The sequence below is a fragment of the Ascaphus truei genome, chromosome 12 (genome assembly GCF_040206685.1).
Source record: "Ascaphus truei isolate aAscTru1 chromosome 12, aAscTru1.hap1, whole genome shotgun sequence".
Classification (NCBI taxonomy): Eukaryota; Metazoa; Chordata; class Amphibia; order Anura; family Ascaphidae; genus Ascaphus; species Ascaphus truei.
Window position 1 is genome coordinate 2,967,319 of NC_134494.1, and position 19,776 is coordinate 2,987,094.

At 48.3% G+C, this 19,776-nt stretch overlaps 1 protein-coding gene across 3 annotated transcripts in view; it reads right to left on the minus strand.

The window, feature by feature from the left end:
- LOC142464319 (uncharacterized) overlaps positions 1 to 19,776 on the minus strand; it is a 582,685-nt gene that overhangs the window by 274,737 nt on the left and 288,172 nt on the right. The gene's annotated exons all lie outside the window — the stretch shown is intronic.

Sequence of the window (19,776 nt, forward strand, 5' to 3'; positions counted from 1 at the left end):
CCTGAAAATTAACAAAATTCTGAATAAGCACTGGGGGATCTTACAAAGGATAAGAAGTTACAATCCATTTTTACCCTGTGTACCCCAAACTGTTTATAAAAGGGCTCAGAATTTAAAGTTATCAGTGTCCCTAAACATAAGGAAGTCATGTGACTTAAAGACCTCAAGGGGTATTTTACCTGTAATAATACTGACAACAATGAAACAGTTCTTCCATTGAGAGAGGTAGGTGCAGTTACTGAAGATGGAGCACCGAGAGTGATTTATGCTTCTTGGACACCATCTGAGTTGATGTGGTTAAGGCAGCAGTTCCCAAAAGTTTCTGATGATCCTGTGGGTTTTAATGAGGTTTTGGATGGTATCATGATAGCCTACAATCCGACTGGGAGATGCAAGACATTTGTTTTGAGTACTTATGACATCTACTGACTGAACTAAATTTATCACTGCCTATAATGCTAGACAGATATAGGGGTACAAGCAGGTGGTACGCATCCATGGGAGACTGTGGAAGAAACAAGAGTTTTAGGGGATTTGGGAACATGGTATGCTAATGTTCAAATTTTCATTGTTGGGGCATTTACATTGACAATTGACTGGACAAAAATGAACACAATAAAACAAAATAAGAAAAAAACAGTAAGTGAATTTTCTGATTATTTATTGAAAATTATCAATGTGTATGGAAGAATTAAAGGAGTAGAAACAAACGCAAGACCGCTTATAGTGGCTGCTTTTATGAAAGGTTTACATGCAGAAATAGGAATGCAAGTACAGACTATATATATTGGCTGGAAACATAAGACCCTTGCTGAAATCGTGACGGTTGCAGCACACATGCAGCGCTGTAAGGAAGCAAAAGAAAAAAATCAGGAAGACATGTTAGCAAAGGAAAGTGTTAAATTAGTACACGCTAAGACAGTGTTTTATTCACAAGATACAGTTGCTAAAGGACCTATGTTATAATCTCAGAATAGATTAAATAATAAGTGTCCAAGAAAGAGGACAGAATGTTATACATGTAGAAAATCAGGACACTTTGCCAGAAATTGCAAAGCTCCTTGGAGAGAGAACCAAAGAAATAACCAGAAAGGCCGTTATCAGAAAATGGAGAGAGAGACTTTTGAAATAGGACTCAATTTTGTTACAGGCATTGGCTGGAAAAAGGCCATAAAGTAAATAAATAGAAATTATAATTTGCCAATCCAAAAATTAGGTTCGCAATCCAAATTCCTAATGCCAGATTAACCAAGTATGAGTGCATACTGACTGGCACTGACAATGCCACAGTCAATCGGTGCCCCTCATTATTCTCAACCTGAGTGAATCCTACCTGTGTGTAAGTTTTGTGCGAGAGTTGAATAATGGGAAAGCCGGTATATTATATGTATAAAAAACTTACTATCCAGAAAACTTGCAAGTTCTTACAAAAATAGGAATATAATCAATTGCTCGCAATTAAGTTTAATTTTAAAGGTGCACACACCCACTACAACACGAACTAATCAACACTGGGCAAAGGAGAGTTTGGGTGTTCGTGGACAGCGAGGAGGATAAAGAAAGGGCAAATTCTGGAAGAACATTTGATCTTTACCATTTTTGTAATCAGCCCGGTCACTGGAAAAATAAGGATATTTATCGTACTGGCCAGGCGATTTGTTTCCTTAACCAGAATGACATTCTTTCCCCCTCAATTTTTACAGACCGAATCAGGTGAACACTTTACACAAGAATAACGTGCAGAACACATTCCAGACATGAAAGTTAATTAAATGTGAAAAGGAAAATGAAGCGCAAATAATATCACAACAGATCAAAGGTAACACAGATGATATACTATCCTTAATGAGTGCAGCTCCTGACGTAGAATTCAAACCAAATTCAATCAGCAAACGAAGGAGAAACAGGTGCGCAAATCACATCAGGACATGTAAAAGAAAGTAAAAACACAAAATAGTGCAATATTGTCTACTTCAGCAAATTAGCTTCAATGCTGAAAGTTCTATAAAATTTGCACTCACGTGTTTAACGTGAAATGAAAGCGTTGTGGTTATTCAATGTTACCAACTTATGTCTCCAGACAGGTACTCCAGATCCACATAGAGAGGGGGAAATTCCATATACAAAACGGGAAAAGCAAAATAGTATAGTACTGTTTTTAATGTTAAAAACACAAAGTATTCCACTTACATAAGTGCCTTTGTTTGAGAGCATTCAGACCACACTGGGTCATAGGGTCAGACAAAATATTCACAGCAACAGCATCTGCTCCACGGCCGTCACAGCAAGTACTGGGCTGATTAAAGTTGTCCTCCACTCTAGATGTCATCAACAAGGGCTACTTTAGTGGTCACTGATATCACCCCTGAAATCTAATGAAAGTTAATTAGTAGCTTCAAATTAAGTTTTAAATGCAGGTTAGTTATAATATGGGAAAAGAGAAGGACATTTTAATTAACTCAGTTTACAGGATCAAACGTTTTTTTCTTATTTATTAGAATAGGTGAGAAATATTAGTTTTTCTTGTTATTTTTGTGAAAGTTGGTTAACAGGGAAGGGATAAGGGGAATGGAAGGAGTGCGCTAGATAGTTAATTAAGGGTGTATACAAAAAACACAATGGTGTCAAGGGAATTACACAACAATCTATATAGGAACAAGCTCAAACTAGCTTTTGGGTGTACTATAGAATAATGACATGAACCATAAACCTCATGAGAAGTGTAGTGCATACCTGGACCTGAGCTGACCTGGTCACAACGGTAGTATAAGGCAAAAAAGGGTGACAATTGATACGTTTTACACAGATCAGTGTATGTATGAGCGAAGCGAAAGTCCATGACCCAGGGAGGAAAATCAGCAACATCCCTTGAGATGCAAGAGATAATACTCTTCAAAATTAAAGTTCAAGTCCAAATAGAATATACTGCTGTCTACGAGCTGCCCCCAAAACCATGGATCACCAATCCTGAATGCAGACAACGAGAAAAACACAAAAAAACAGGCGCTATAGCAAGTAAAGATGTTGTATTGGACTAGAACAAAACAAATGGATAAATAATTATGAATTCACTGCATGAAAGACAAGAAGAAACGAATAAATTAACCAAAAACTATTGCCTGTGTGAGTGGTAGGTGCTTGCTGCCTGTAACAGGGGAGTTATCCCTATTCAGGTAATGTGCCTCTAATCCAGCAGTGTGGTGGTTAACTGCTGGTAGTCAATTAACAAACACCCCCTGCCTGATTAGATGGCTTAGAAAAGCCCATCTTTTGAGACAGGAAGAGAGACTCCTTAGCTCACGTGTGAGCTGAACAAGGAAACAGAGCAGAGGTTCTTGAGTCTCCCAGGAGAGACTGACCAAGAGAACACAGATCTCTGGAGCTGAAAAATAAGACTCCTAAACCTGGAAGCTGATAATCCGGAGAAAAGGCAGCAACCCCGGAAACAGATAAGACTTTATTTTCCATTGACTGTTGTCTATATATATATATATATCTATATGACTTGGGCTGATGAATAGCCTGAGTAGCCACCCAGTTAAAAGGGGCTGGAATAGAAGGATACATATATGCCAAAGTGGAGCAAGTTTTATTGGGCTCACTATTTCTCTTCTGTTGATTTTTGCTGTGTTTAAAGCGACAGGCACAATAAAGCCTTGTTTTACTTTCACCTTAAAACAGTCTCCATTATGTACCTCTGCACATGTCCTCCTACATATGGTGTCAGAAATTTGGGATGAGAGGTGGCCTTTGAAGTTTAAAGGGCCGGAGATTGCCTGTGGAATTTTTTTTTGTGCTTTTGCCTGCATACAGTCTTGCAAACAAACTCAACAAAAACAAAGATTCACCTGCAGCAGAGATCAGAATTAAAGGGGCTTTGCCTTTCAGCAGTAGTCAGGGTTCAAGAAGTGAGTTAGCACTCCAGAGGAGCTAGGCTTTATTGTTTTCGTTTAAAAAAAAGAAAAAAAAATTCTGCCTGTGTATCTTGGGAGAGTGAATGCCATAATACCCAAAGATGAGACTGAAAATTACTGAACTCAAGCAGAAAACGAAATTCTGTTGCTGAAGCGGAGGATTACACCTAGCAAGTAAATGGTGTAAAGCAAATAGACGTTTTTACCTAGCAACTGCACATCTGTATACCTGATGAGAGAAAATGCATGCACAGTACTGCTGATATTGTAAAACTTACCCAAGAAAGAAAAAGTCTACAGAGATGCCTGTGAGAGCTATGACCTCTACAAGCAAAATATGCCCACCTGTAGGACTACCACAATTAGGGGTTCTAGCAAATACAGTGGCAACAGCTGCAATAGCGCCTCCTGAGGTCAGGAAGAAAATGACACCTGATAGCCTAAAAATGGAGGACAAGATGCAGCGTTCCTGTAATGAACCCGACCCCATGGAAGAGTGACCCTTCCAGTCTAATAAGGAGGAAGACATCTCTTACTGGGAACCCGAACCGAGTCACATCCACAAAACACCCCAAGAATGGTGGGGGTGCCTGAACTCGGCACGAACAGAAAAGACCGCTCTCTATGATGACGAATATGGTCGACAAGAGAAGAGCGGGAGCAGCAGATCACCCAATATTTCTGTCAGCTAAAGCAACTGCAAGAAAAGCCTGGCATATATAATGAAGCTGCTAAAGTATCAAATAAAGAAGGAGACCCCAGTATTCCTGATGGGACAGAGTCATCCAAAACAAAAAGGCGGAAAAAGAAAAGCGGGTCTTCGCTTACCATGGAAGGAACAGACATGTCCGCAGATCCTGTGGTAGAAAAGGGGGACCGAGTTGCCCTGCAGCCTAGAGAAAATTGAGAATTCGTCCCGCGGTTAACCGAATATCCAGAGGGCCCAAGGCAGAAGTCGTGTACCCCAAAGAAGTGTCTGTCCGGTGCCAACAGTGAGGAACCCTCAACCAACCATCCCAGGGAAGTGGAGCCGGAACCAGTGAGTGACGATCCCTTGACCAGCCCTGAAGATGCCCTGAAAAATGCCAGGCATGACAGGGATATGCTCCGTGAACAATTGAAACAACAGAAAGATGATTATGAGGAGCTACTAAAAAATAACGTGAAGCTACAGGAATATGTGCTCGCAATGTACTCTGCAGCCAGGACAGAAATGGACGATCTCAAGACTGAGCTAGATACTGCAGACGCTACTATTTCCGGCATGGATGAAAAGCAAAGCCAATCTGATAAAATGATGACTATGCTGAAGCGGAAGTATGAGGAGGCACTAAAGCAGATGACAGTATTTCAGCAAGAGGTTCACACTCTTCGCGTAGAGCTGAATGCCTCACAACAGGAGGTCAACAATGTCCGGACAGAGGTGGACGTATCTCAGAAAGAGGTTCAGACACTCCGCAGAGCACTGGATGCCTCACATCATGAGACCAACAGCTGCCGCACAGATCTGGAAGTTTCCAGAAAGGAACTACACAGCCTCACTGAGGAGCTGGACATATCTAAAGAAACTATTGTCAATCTTGATACAGATCTCAATGTCTCTCAGAAGGAGCTTCAGACCCTCAACCTAGAGAAGGAAGTCTCAAACCTGGAGACTGTCATTCTCAAAGCAGATGCGTAAATGGAAGGAGGACTGCAAAGAGGCCCTGAATAGTACAGAGACTGAAAAAGGTTGAAAATTCAAGATTAGAAAGAGAAAACTTAAAACTGAAAGAAGAACATTTTCAGTTGACAGACGAAGTCAAAGAAAAGAATGAAAAGCTACACGAGATTAAGGAAATAAATAGACTTTTGGAAGGTGAGAAGTTTGAAGCAGAGCACCGACTTCAGAACCAACTGCAAGGTCTGCGTATGCACCTCGAGAAGGCCGAGGAGAAGCAGCAAACTCTGCAGGAAGAAAATCTGCAGGCTGTTAAAGAAATTCAAGTGCTGCTGGAACGTCTGACGACCCAGTATGTCCCCGCAAAGCAGCATGAGAAACTGAAGGCTACCCTGAGCGTCACCAAAGCATCGCTAGAGGCCAAGCTTAGAACCCAGGTGACCCGGCACAAAAGGGAGCACAAGAAGGTCCAGAAACTAAAACAAGTAACTGTGGCCCGAGCAAAGAAATTCATAGTGCTTCACAATGCAATAAAAATGTGGAAGCAAGCTCAGAGAAAGCAAAGAGTGCAGATAAATTCCCTGAGAAGAGACTTGCACGATGCACCCAAAAAACAGGGATCTCTCGCGGATGAGATCACAGTCCTACAAGGACAAGTATTGACCCTGACTAAGCGTCAGTATCCCACAGCCTCAAAAACGCATGAAGACAAGGGTACAGTGAGAGCTGGGAATACCGCTCATCTGAAAGACAAGGTTGCAAAATTTGAACCACCTAAACAAGCACTAGCAAAACCTTCAGCCACCCAACAGGCAACAAAAGAAGGTACACGTGCTGAATCAAAACCAGAAGAATCCTTAGCTGATGAAGCTTGAAAAATGGGACATTCTCTGGAAGTGGGTGTGGAATTGCAACTTAACCCCAAAAAGGCTGAACTAGCAACCCCATTGAGTGGGAAAAGGGCAGAGACAGCTTCAAGAGCGGAAAACTCAAAGGGCTGTTTTTAAACGCTCTGCAACTGCTGCCATACAGTATGCCTACAATAAGATGAGCACCCGACGCAAGGGAAATCTCATGACCGCGCACGTAGCAAAAAGACTATACTTAGAAAAAGTCTTTTCCGCGAGTGACTGAGGAGTGCTGATCTCAAGCACCTTCAGGCGAAGACACGAATAAACTGGAGAAAGGGCTTCAATCCCAGCAGGACTGAGGGTTCTCTTCCTCCATCCACTCTCATTCAAGTCACAGAGATATCTAGAATGAGAGTGGAAGGATGGGCTTTGGCCGTGGTAGGCCCGAGCTTCCCACAAACAGGGGAGGTATGTAACAGGGGAGTTATCCCTGTTCAGGTAATGTGCCTCTAATCCAGCAGTGGGGTGGTTAACTGCTGGTAGTCAATTAACAAACACCACCTGCCTGATTAGATGGCTTAGAAAAGCCCGTCTTTTGAGAGAGGAAGAGAGACTCCTTAGCTCACGTGTGAGCTGAACAAGGAAACAGAGCAGAGGTTCTTGAGTCTCCCAGGAGAGACTGACCAAGAGAACACAGATCTCTGGAGCTGACAAATAAGACTTCTAAACCTGGATGCTGATAATCCGGAGAAAAGGCAGCAACCCCGGAAACAGATAAGACTTTATTTTACATTGACTGTTGTCTATATATATATATATGTAGCCAGGTCCCCCCTTGCGTACTCACCCCCTCCTGCTGGCACACGAGCCGCGCGTTGTTGTAGTTGCGGCCGGTTGCCAGGGAAGCGGTCAAGCTGTTTGCCGGGGACGCGAGCGGGCCGGTTGCCGGGGACGCGATCGGGCCGAGGGACGCGATCGGGCCGATTGATGGGGACGCGATCGGGCCGGTTGCCGAGGCCGCGATCGCGTCGTTAGGGTCCCGGCGGCTAGCGGAGCAAGGCGCCGCCATTGAAAGATAGATCGCGCATGCGCAGTTAGAGCAGGTGCGGGAGAACTCCAGTCAGATCGCGCATGCACAGATGTAAGCCCGCAAAGCCCTAGCCTACCAGGGAAGGTACTGGCCAGGGACTACAGATCCCATGAGCCTTAGGGAACCCCATGTGACGCCAGGGAGCCAATAGGGCTGCAGGAGCTCCCTGCTTGCAGAGAATGGATACATTTCGCGGGGTTTTGCACACAGCAGTTGGTGACCGGAGCAGCTAGGGGAAGTTGGTAGGGTGCAGGAGTCAGTGACTCTCTGCACTAGGCCAGCAATTCCCCTAGGCCCCAGATAGCCCTGAGTCATCTTAGTGAAGTATTGTAGGGACAGGCCCTAAGTTAAGGATCTGCCCCATTAGCTACTGGATAGTAATAATAAAGGATACTGAGTGTCTTGCAGAGCGAGCTGGACTGTTATCAGGGTGGGATCGCCCCTGAGGGATCATCCTGTGTTGGATCCGGAAATCATGAAGGAGTTCGTCTAGATCCTTTGAGAAGTCCGTTGCAGGTCCGAGTACTGGAGTGCTCGGCAGGTAACCCACACCGTCACGTGCACCAACAGGGCCTATCAACCAACATAGTGGCTGCGCAGTCACACACACACACTGGTTTATGACTTGGGAGTGCGAGACATTGGGTTGGGGTTACTGGACACGGGGAGGGGTCTCTCTGTACAAGCGTTAGCGTCCGCCATGGCGCATAAGGTATTGGCGTCCGCCGTGACGCATAAAGTGTGGGCGTCCGCCGTGGCGCAGAAGTAGAGTGGTGTGATACGCTGTGATTAGTGTCTCCTCTAGAGAGGGACACGTGTTATATGAAGTGTGATAGATCTGTGTTATTGTGTTCCCAACTAAAAGCTCTTTGGTTATCTCACATATGTGTATTTGGTTATTGTGATTGTCCTGCGAGGAACCACTCCCCCTTTGGTGGGAGCCATCGCAGGTGGAGGCGCTGCATCGAGTAAGTCAGCGGTGCGCAAACTGGGGGGCGCACCCCCCTGGGGGGGCGCAAGATTGTTTAGGGGGGGCGCAGGAAGCAGTGGCGATTTTGCCAGGAGCAGAGGGAAAAAAGCTGTCTGCAGCTGCAATTTTTCTTTTGGCCATTAGGTGGCGCTGTGCTGCGCTGTGCTACAGTACACAGCAGCATCTCGTTGCTTCCTGCATCAGCGACATGGGGAGAGGGGGTGAGTGAGACTGGCACATGGGGGGAGTGAGACTGGGACATGGGGTGAGTGAGACTGGGACATGGGGGGAGTGAGACTGGGACATGGGGGGAGTGAGACTGGGACATGGGGGGAGTGAGACTGGGACATGGGGGGGGTGAGACTGGGACATGGGGGGGAGTGAGACTGGGACATGGGGGGGAGTGAGACTGGGACATGGGGGGGAGTGAGACTGGGACATGGGGGAGTGAGACTGGCACATGGGGGGGGAGTGAGACTGGCACATGGGGGGGGGAGTGAGACTGGCACATGGGGGGGGAGTGAGACTGGCACATGGGGGGGGGAGTGAGACTGGCACATGGGGGGGAGTGAGACTGGGACATGGGGGGGGAGTGAGACTGGGACATGGGGGGGGAGTGAGACTGGGACATGGTGGGGAGTGAGACTGGGACATGGGGGGGGAGTGAGACTGGGACATGGGGGGGGGAGTGAGACTGGGACATGGGGGGGGGAGTGAGACTGGGACATGGGGGGGAGTGAGACTAGGACATGGGGCGGGAGTGAGACTGGGACATGGGGCGGGAGTGAGACTGGGACATGGGGGGGGGGGGACTGGGACATGTGGGGGGGGGACTGGGACATGTGGGGGGAGTGAGACTGGGACATGGGGGGGGAGTGAGACTGGGACATGGGGGGAGTGAGATTGGGACATGGGGGGGGAGTGAGACTGGGACATGGGGGGGTGGGAGAGTGAGACTGGGACATGGGGGAGTGAGTGTGAGACTGGGACATGGGGGAGTGAGTGTGAGACTGAGGCATGGGGAGGGTGTGAGTGACATGAGGGGGGTGAGAGTGTGAGATGGGGAGGGGGGTGAGAGTGAGTGTGACATGGGGAGGGGGGGTGAAAGAGCTACATGGGGATGGGGATGAGAGAGACATTGGTGGGAGGGAGGGAGACACTGGCAGGAGGGAGAGAGACACAATGGCTGGAGGGAGAGTGTGAGAGAGACACCGGGTGGAGGGAGAAACAATAGCTGGTTGGAGAGTGCAAGAGAGACACTGGGGGGAGGGAGAGGCAATGGCTGGAAGGAGAGTGAGAGACAATGGAGGGAGGGAGACACTAGGGGGAGGGAGAAAGAGAGAGAAACACACAGGGGGAGGGAAAGAGAGTGGTGGGAGACACTGAGGGGAGGGATAGAGAGGGACTGGAGGGGGAGTGTGAAATACAGGGAGTTGGAGAGACTGGAAGAGGAGTGTGAGACTGGAAGAGGGGAGAGAGTGAGAGACAATGGGGGGAGGGAGAAAGAGACACACACTGGGGGGAGGGAAAGAGAGTGGGGGGGGAGGGGGAGACACTGAGGGGAGGAATAGAGAGGGACTGGAGGGGGAGTGAGAAATACAAGGAGAGACTGGAAGAGATTAGAGAGGTCCTGAGGTGTTCTAATGTGGCGGGAAGAGAGAGATTAATAATACAGCAGAAATGGGAACGCTATTAGACAAATATTATAATATTTATTTTTAAGTTATGTAATTTGTGCTATAAATACTTTTTTTGTAGACGCGTGGTGGGGGCGTTACAAAGCTGGTTCGCACTGACGTCATGCACTGCACATGCACTGACGTCATGTGATTTTGATTACATCAGGCAGGGGGGGCCCGAGAAATTTCATGGATGAAAAGGGGGGCTCGGCATAAAAAGTTTGCTCACCCCTGGAGTAAGTGGTTACTCATTAGTATTATAATTGCCCCCAGGTTTCCCATAGCGGAAGCTCAGCCCTCCTGTGAGCCAACAGGTAATGCACCAGTAACACTGAGTAACGTTGTATGTTCTTCGCACCTACACAATATCTGCGGTTTTGTGGGGGAATACCCGTTACATTTGGAGGCGCTGCTGAGATCTTAGACCTGGGGTGCCCTGTCCAATTTTTTTTAAATGTCACCACCATTTCCGCACCTGTCGCGCTCAGAAGTATATGAGTGGGCCATGAAGCTGGAAGTTCCACTGCCCCACACGCTTGCGGTGTGCCGCGTTCCTGTAGATATTCCGTCTATAGCTATACGAATGGCTTTGCGACAAAACTCTAATCTCCGGAGTGCTGCCGCCATAGTCGTGTTAGATCAACGTCCAGAGGTCAAAGGGTATTGCTCCGTGTTAGTGAGTATCGGGCAAGATGTAAATGAAGACCAGGGTCCGTCCAGCGTGTGGTTTGAAAACTCGGTCGAGACCGGTGGTACGGTGGTGTAGCCGGAGCGGCCCATCAAATCCGAACCCCGCAGCTCCCACACGAACTTGGAAGAGGTGGATATGTGTACATCACCGTCCCCCCCTGAGAGTTATTGCGAGTCTTATTTAGGTACGGCCGCCGGCTGCAGTCCACCACCCAGTATTGTCCAGCCCCCTGCTATCGGGGGAGATGACATCCGAATGCTAGTTCAGAGTATAGCCGAGCTGGGAGGGGCCAAGGCCGAAGCGTCGATCCAACAGCAGTATCGCAAACTAAAAACCTTTTCAGGGACTAAACTGACCCCGGTGGGCGAGGAGGCGTTTGAAGTGTGGATAGAGTACACTTCCCAGGTTGTAGAGGAATGGACGTGTCCTGAGTTAACAAAACGACAACGCATAATGGAATGCCTGCGGCCACCCGCTTCCACCACAATACGACTGGCTAAGGATCAACATGCGGATGTCACCGCACAGCAAATGTTAGAGACTCTTGAACGGGCTTACGGGCGAACTGAAGACGAAGGACAACTGATGATGCGGTACTACAACCTTCGCCAGAAACTGGGAGAGGAGCTATCTGATTACCTGCAGCGACTTAGGGCTGTCCTATGGTATATGCGAAAAAGGGACAAGATTAAGTCCACACAAGTGGATGAGTATTGTTGGAATCAATTCCTGAAAGGAGCACTTCCCGACAATTCTATCGCCATCATGATTAAGTGTTCCCGGATGTGAGGTGATCCCCCTTGCTGGGAGGAGCTAGTGGATGAGATAAAGAGACATGAGGCCTACGCCCGACTGCATACTCCCACCAAGGTTAAGGAGCCTTCCACCAGTGACCCGCCTAAAGCCGCTGGGGCCAAGGCCAAGAACACCACGACCCCAGAGGGGGAGGTCACACCTAAGGGCACGGCTCCCAAAGCTAGACCCAACCGTGACTCACCTTCTGCGTACAGGGGTCACCCTGAATCAAGAGACCTCCTTTGCTATACCTGCGGTAAGAAGGGCCACTTCTCCCGCGTTTGCCCAGAAAGGGAGGACCTCCCTGAGGACAGACCCCCCGACCGAAACAACCCAGCCCGGTCAATGATATGCATAGTACAAAATGCCGGATCTGACGTGGAGACTTCCCCCGAAATTATCGACGCCCCTGCGGATGCCGACCAAGGTGGTGAAGCCTCCAACCGGGAAGATTACTGCCAAGTAGGCTCCGCCGCTATAGTACGAGTGTTAATAGAAATGATCTATGCATCGGCTCTACTGGACACGGGGTCACAGGTGACCATCATATACCGCCCGTTCTATGACCAGCACCTCCGGCACTGCCCTTTAGGAGCGGCCGACCATGTGAAAGTAAGGGGGTTAAGTAATGAAGACTATCCCATCGACGGGATTGTAAGGGTTCAAATGGAAATACCCCAACTGAACACCGGCAAGCAACACTCAATGCTTGTAATGGCGCTAGTATGTCCAGAGCCCCAGGACCAGTACAAGTATCCGATCATCCTGGGTACCAACACCGACGTAGTACAAGCGGTGGTCCGAGCGTATCTGAAAGAGACTAACGAATTTCCGCTAGCCACCTCCCTCTTAGATCCAGTCCTACGCGAGGAATGCAAATGGGTATATGCTCTGGAGCATCACGGGGATCTATACAATCGTCAACGCGGACTGACGACCATATTACCAGGGGGAGTGCAAAGAATGCCCGTCTGGTGTTGTTATCCCGAATGAGTTGGGGCGATCAGCTTTTCTCTCTGGAGAGTACCACGGAAGAAGAAGTCCAAAGAGGGTATAAGATACTACCTGAAGTGAGGGAGTGGACAACTAAGATCCCACCCGAACCCACGTGTATGTGCAGAATATCTCCCCCTTCCCGATGGACCTTGATGCCGGCCAGAAGTTGGGTTGCATATATCCGGTCACCCCTGTAGCAAACACACTGCAGGTGAAGGCGGCGGCCGTGGAAGAACGGTTATCGAGCTGGACTTCCACTTCGGGGAGTCGACGCTGTCCCCTCAGTGGAAGGAGCGGCTAGCCACTCAGTTGAACCAACGCCGACAGGTATTCTCCATGAGTGAGATTGATGTGGGGTGCAGTCGCAGTGCACAACATACCATCCGACTGAATGATACCACCCCGTTCCGAGAACGCTCTCGCCGCATCGCCCCACGGGATATGGATGATTTGAAGGAAACCCTTGACGACATGAAAGGGGCCGGGATTTTGAAGGAGTCTCAGGGGCCCTACGCGTCGCCCATAGTGGTGGTGCGTAAAAAGAACGGATCAGTACGACTGTGTGTTGACTATCGAACTCTGAACAATCGTACGATACCTGATCAGTACACCCTTCCGCGTATTGAAGAGATCCTGAATGCGCTGAATGGAAGTCAATGGTTCAGCGTACTCGACCTGCGATCAGGGTACTATCAGGTACCTACAGTATGAATGAGGAAGATCAGGAGAAGACAGCTTTCGTCTGCCCCTTGGGATTCTACCAATTCACACGTATGCCCCAAGGTATATGTGGGGAGCCTGCTACCTTCCAACGGCTGATGGAGAAGACAATCGGGGACATGAACCCGCGGGAGTGTCTGGTATACCTGGATGACATCATTGTCTTCGGAAGGACTCTGGAAGAGCACAAGGAGCGGTTACTTAAAGTGATAGACCGTCTGGGGAATGAAGGGTTGAAATTGTCTCTAGACAAGTGCCGGTTTTGTCATCCCTCAGTGACTTACATGGGACACATCGTGTCCGCCCAAGGGATCGCCACCGACCCCGCCAAGGTAGAAGCAGTAGTGAACTGGCCTCGTCCCGAGAATGTCACGGAGCTGCGATCCTTCCTGGGATTCTGTGGGTATTACCATCGCTTCGTGGAAGGGTACTCTAGTAGAGCTAAACCCCTGAACAATCTGTTGAAGATATATCCCTCAGAGACCGGGAGGAAAGCTGTATCGGCACGCCAACCGTTTGGTGATAAATGGACACCTGAGTGCGAGCAGGCCTTCCTGAAATTGAAGAAGTGTCTAACCGAGGCGCCGGTGCTTGCGTACGCTGACCCGAACAGCCTTACATTCTACATGTGGATGCCAGTCTCAATGGACTGGGTGCCGTCCTGCATCAGAAACACCCTGAGGGCCTTCGGCCTGTAGCCTACATCAGCCACAGCCTGACACCAAGTGAACAGAGATACCCCGTCCACAAGTTGGAATTTCTGGCTCTCATGTGGGCTATCACCGAGAAGCTCCACGACTACCTGTACGGTGTTACCTTCGAAGTAAGGACGGATAACAATCCCCTCACTTATGTCAACACCTCGGCTAAATTAGACGCCGCTGGACACCGCTGGCTGGCCGCTCTAAGCAGCTACAGGTTCACCATGAAGTATAAGCCGGGACCCTTGAATATAGGGGCTGACGCTCTATCCAGACGACCCAGGTTAAGTACTAATCCAGATGATGAGGAATGGGAGGAACTCCCAGGGCCCGGAGTACGGGCTATGTGTAGCATGGCCGCTATCGTCAACGACCTAGTGGCCTTTTCAGAATTAAGAGTGGCCGACTCATTGGGATGCCGGTCGCAGACTGTCCCAGCCGCCTACTGTGACCCAAAAGGGATGAACATCACGCATGACAAGGTGTTACGGTGGAAGGTTCTGGTAGACTACCAAATACGAGACCCTGTAGTTAGTATCATCAGGCGAGCCGTTGAAAAGCAGAACCCATCCCTTCTGAAATGCGCGCCCAATGACTTGGTGGCCTTGCTCATGCGGGAATGGGACAAATTCGAAATAGACAATTGCTTACTCTATCGGGTGGTACAATACCACAACCACCCGGATAGGCGACAACTAGTCCTCCCTAAGAACTTACAGTACAATACCTAGTGTTGAAGTCTCTACACGATGATCATGGACATCTGGGTATAGACAAGACTTTTGGGTTGGTCAGAGATCGTTTTTTTTGGCCCAAGATGCGAGAGGCCGTTGAACGTCACTGTCGCCGCTGTACTAGGTGTATACAGCGCAAGACCCTGCCTACACGAGCAGCCCCCATGGGCCATCTAAAAAGTTCGGGCCCCATGGACCTTGTATGTATGGACTTTCTGTGCATTGAGCCTGACAGCCGGGGAATATGCAACATGCTAGTCGTCACGGACCATTACACCCGGTATGCTCAGGCCTTCCCCACTAAAGATCAGAAAGCCATCACCGTAGCAAAAATATTATGGGAGAAGTACTTTGTGCACTACGGTCTCCCCAACCGCCTTCACTCCGATCAAGGGCGGGACTTTGAGAGTACTTTGATCAGAGAGTTACTCAAAATGCTGGACATCACCAAGTCTCGAACAACCCCGTATCACCCCGAAGGAGATGCACTGCCTGAGCGCTTTAATCGAACCTTTCTGAATATGCTCGGAACACTACGTAGTGCTCAGAAAACTGAATGGAGTCGACACGTAGAGGCCCTGGTGCATGCGTACAATTGCACTAGACACGAATCAACGTGATTCTGCCCCTACTTCCTCATGTTTGGGCGAGAGGCAAGACTGCCAGTGGACATACGTCTTAGAGTTTCGACGGATGGGATACACAATGCTACCCATTTCAAATACGTACAAAGACTCAAAGACAGTTTACAGCAGGCCTATCAACAAGCTGAGAAGGCTACAGCTAAGTTGAACGATGACAACAAAAGGCGATACGACCATAAGCTCAAATATCGGGAACTTCGTCCTGGGGATGCCGTGTTGCTTCGGAATCTGGGAGTCCCGGGAAAGCACAAATTGGCCGACCGATGGAGAGACGGAGTGTATGAAATAGAATCCCAGATGCCTGGCCTCCCGGTCTATCGCGTCAAAGACATTGACGGCCGGGTAAAGGTATGGCACCGCAATCATCTTCTCCCCATTCCACTAGTAGAAGATGAAGAGACAGAGATACTGGCCACACCGCTCAACGGTGAGTCCGAGTCGTCAGAGATGGGTCAAGAGACTGTCAATAACGAGACCCACTCTGAAACTTCTGAAGATCCTATGGAGGGACCCTCTCAAAGGGACTTCCCCACAGAAGGGGCATCTCCCGGAGGAGCTACGGGTAAAGGGCCCCGTAGGCCAATGCCTACTAAAGTGGCCCCAACGGGCCAACCTTTGCATGCACAGAGCCCGTGCTTTGTGCCTAAAAAGACTGTTCAGAGACAATTATCCCCTCAAGTGAAGAGGCTGAGCCTCAGGACTGTGTTTACTACTCCCCCGAGGGAGTCGCAGAAGAACAACTCCGTAGGAGCCAAAGAGTCAGGTACCCTCCAAATCGGGTAACCTATGATCAAGTTGGGGCACCCCATTATGAGGCTCAGCAGTGGGCTCGCAGCAGAGTACAGTCAGTTATTGTGATGTTCAGTGAAATGTACAATTTGATTTAGAGCTGATAATAGTGAGATCACGGTTGGTTGTTGAAATTTTCATTATATAAGTATGTTACGCCATTTTCATTATATAACTTTTGTATATAGTTGTATTGCATGGTGTCCCAAGCGAGGACGTTGGGGATTTTAACAGGGGGAGGATGTAGCCAGGTCCCCCCTTGCGTACTCACCCCCTCCTGCTGGCACGCGAGCCGCGCGTTGTTGTAGTTGCGGCCGGTTGCCAGGGAAGCGGTCGGGCCGGTTGCCGGGGACGCGAGCGGGCCGGTTGCCGGGGACGCGATCGGGCCGTTAGGGTCCCGGCGGCTAGCGGAGCAGGGCGCCGCCATTGAAAGATAGATCGCGCATGCGCAGTTAGAGCAGGTGCGGGAGAACTCCAGTCAGATCGCGCATGCGCAGATGAAAGCCCGCGAAGCCCTAGCCTACCAGGGAAGGTACTGGCCAGGGACTACAGATCCCATGAGCCTTAGGGAACCCCATGTGACGCCAGGGAGCCAATAGGGCTGCAGGAGCTCCCTGCTTGCAGGGAATGGATACATTTCGCTGGGTTTTTCACACAGCAGTTGGTGACCGGAGCAGCTAGGGGAAGGAGGTAGGGTGCAGGAGTCAGTGACTCTCTGCACTAGGCCAGCAATTCCCCTAGGCCCCAGATAGCCCTGAGTCATCTTAGTGAAGTATTGTAGGGACAGGCCCTAAGTTAGGGATCTGCCCCATTAGCTACTGGATAGTAATAATAAAGGATACTGAGTGTCTTGCGGAGCGAGCTGGAATGTTATCAGGGTGGGATAAACCCTGAGGGATCATCCTGTGTTGGATCCGGAAATCGTGAAGGAGTTCGTCTAAATCCTTTGAGAAGTGCGTTGCAGGTCCGAGTACTGGAGTGCTCGGCAGGTAACCCACACCGTCACGTGCACCAACAAGGCCTTTCAACCGACATAGTGGCTGCGCAGTCACACACACACACTGGTTTATGACTTGGGAGTGCGAGACATTGGGTTGGGGTTACTGGACACGGGGAGGGGTCTCTCTGTACAAGCGTTAGCATCCGCCGTGGCGCATAAGGTATTGGCGTCCGCCGTGACGCATAAAGTGTGGGCGTCCGCCGTGGCGCAGAGGTAGAGTGGTGTGATACGCTGTGATTAGTGTCTCCTCTAGAGAGGGACACGTGTTATATGAAGTGTGATAGATCTGTGTTATTGTGTTCCCAACTAAAAGCTCTTTGGTTATCTCACATATGTGTATTTGGTTATTGTGATTGTCCTGCGAGGAACCACTCCCCCTTTGGTGGGAGCCATCGCAGGTGGAGGCGCTGCATCGAGTAAGTGGTTACTCATTAGTATTATAATTGCCCCCAGGTTTCCCGTAGCGGAAGCTCAGCCCTCCTGTGAGCCAACAGGTAATGCACCATTAACACTGAGTAACGTTGTATGTTCTTCGCACCTACACAATATCTGCGGTTGGGTGGGGGAATACCCGTTACATATATATCTATATGACTTGGGCTGATGAATAGCCTGGGTAGCCACCCAGTTAAAAGGGGCTGGAATAGAAGGATACATATATGCCAAAGTGGAGCAAGTTTTATTGGGCTCACTATTTCTCTGATGTTGATTTTTGCTGTGTTTAAAGCGACAGGCACAATAAAGCCTTGTTTTAATTTCACCTTAAACAGTCTCCATTATGTACCTCTGCACATGTCCTCCTACACTGCCCAATCAAGATGTTGACGTGAGCTTTTCATTAAGGTGAGCTTCCTGTGTCCCTCTGGTTCACCGGTGCTGGCGTCGTCTGAGGAGCCAATGGTACTGCTGTCCCTCCGTCTGCCTCGCTCGTCCCTCGGGTGTTCCCACTCGGGGGGTGTTGCGTTGCCTCTGAGTTCAACTCATGCAGCCGCTGGCATCCTTGTTGCCGTCTGCTTTCTCTCTGCTGACGCACTAACGTTCTGACGTTTACGGACAGTCAAGTTACGATTCCTGTACCTAAAGCCATAGTGGTAGCGTCAAAGAGTAAGGAGAGCAAAGCAATCCCTGTCAGAAGGGGATAGTCCCTAACTGAACACTGGAAGTACGCAGGAGCGCGTCAGCAGAGAGGAAGCAGCTCAAGCACAGTATTATGTTATATGTTGACAATGTCCTGTTGTTTTTAGGATTCCATGAAAATTTTAGCCTGCATTGGGCTGTGGGAGAAGCTCCATTTTTACACTCTGAGCTGCTCAATATGTAACAGTATAGGTTAAAAACCAGCAATTAATAGTGGGAATACTGAAAAGTTAGTGTCTGTGCTGTTCAAAGTCATTTGGCGGAACGCCCAGACAGACAGCTGGCTATACACCCAGAAGTGTTACAAGTTATGATATTATTTTATTAATTAAATAGAATAATACGAAGAACGTATGTCTTTATTTGGATAATGGTAGGAGTGTACTCGGTGCTTCACAAAGAGTACAATATAGGGAATTAGTGGGAAGTTCTATATGAAATAATTTATCTACTGTAAAATTAGCTGAATATGTGACGTAATTTATAACTTTTGACCAGTTTCTCTCCAAAGGTGTCCCAGTTTGAATCTTCATCTATAACCTTTTAAAGAATATATCTCTGAGCAATCCAGATGTTTTATTCTGATGGTTCCTGTCGGAGGAATACAGAGGATAATATGGTGTCAAATCATTTTTGTTACCAGCATGAGGTTTTAAACGCAGATCTCCTGCCTCATTTTAATGTTATATACTGCTGCGGCAACTTTTATTTTAAAACTTCTTGGGGGCGAAGCGGTTGCATTTTCTGAATTCCATGCGCTTCACAGCATTCATGCCATATTCCTGCCACATTCATGCCGAGTTACGCCACCCAGCACCCGCAGCTAATCCCCGGTTGATCTGTTTAATTATAGTGGTTCGGATTTAATTGGGAGCAATTCTTTGCGTATCCGCCAGGTGGCAGATATTCATGAATTGTAATGAATTCTAATGTGTACACTACGGTACGTTACATGTGCTACAGTAATGTGTCGACTTGCAGGTGTTTAAAAAATACCACAGTGGTCCATTGTGAATTTACCTTTGTACTGAAGAAGTTACAATACTGTATCAATTTAGGCGTTTCATATAAACAGTTGATACAAGATACAGTTGCTAAAGGACCTATGTTACAGTCTCAGAATAGATTAAATAATACGAGTCCAAGAAAGAGGACAGAATGTTATACATGTAGAAAATCAGGGTTTTCTACTGTTCTGAGAGTTCTGAGATGAGTACACCGCCGCAGTACATGTTCAAAAAGCCTGACATAACGTACGCTTATTTAATATGGTCCCCAATTAATGCAGCAGATGATAAGATGGCCACAGTTGGTCAAATTTATCAATATTTTATCGAAAATTATGACTTTTACAAATTTTCACCAGATTCTTGTGTGTGGAAGCGTGCAATAAGAAAAAATGTAT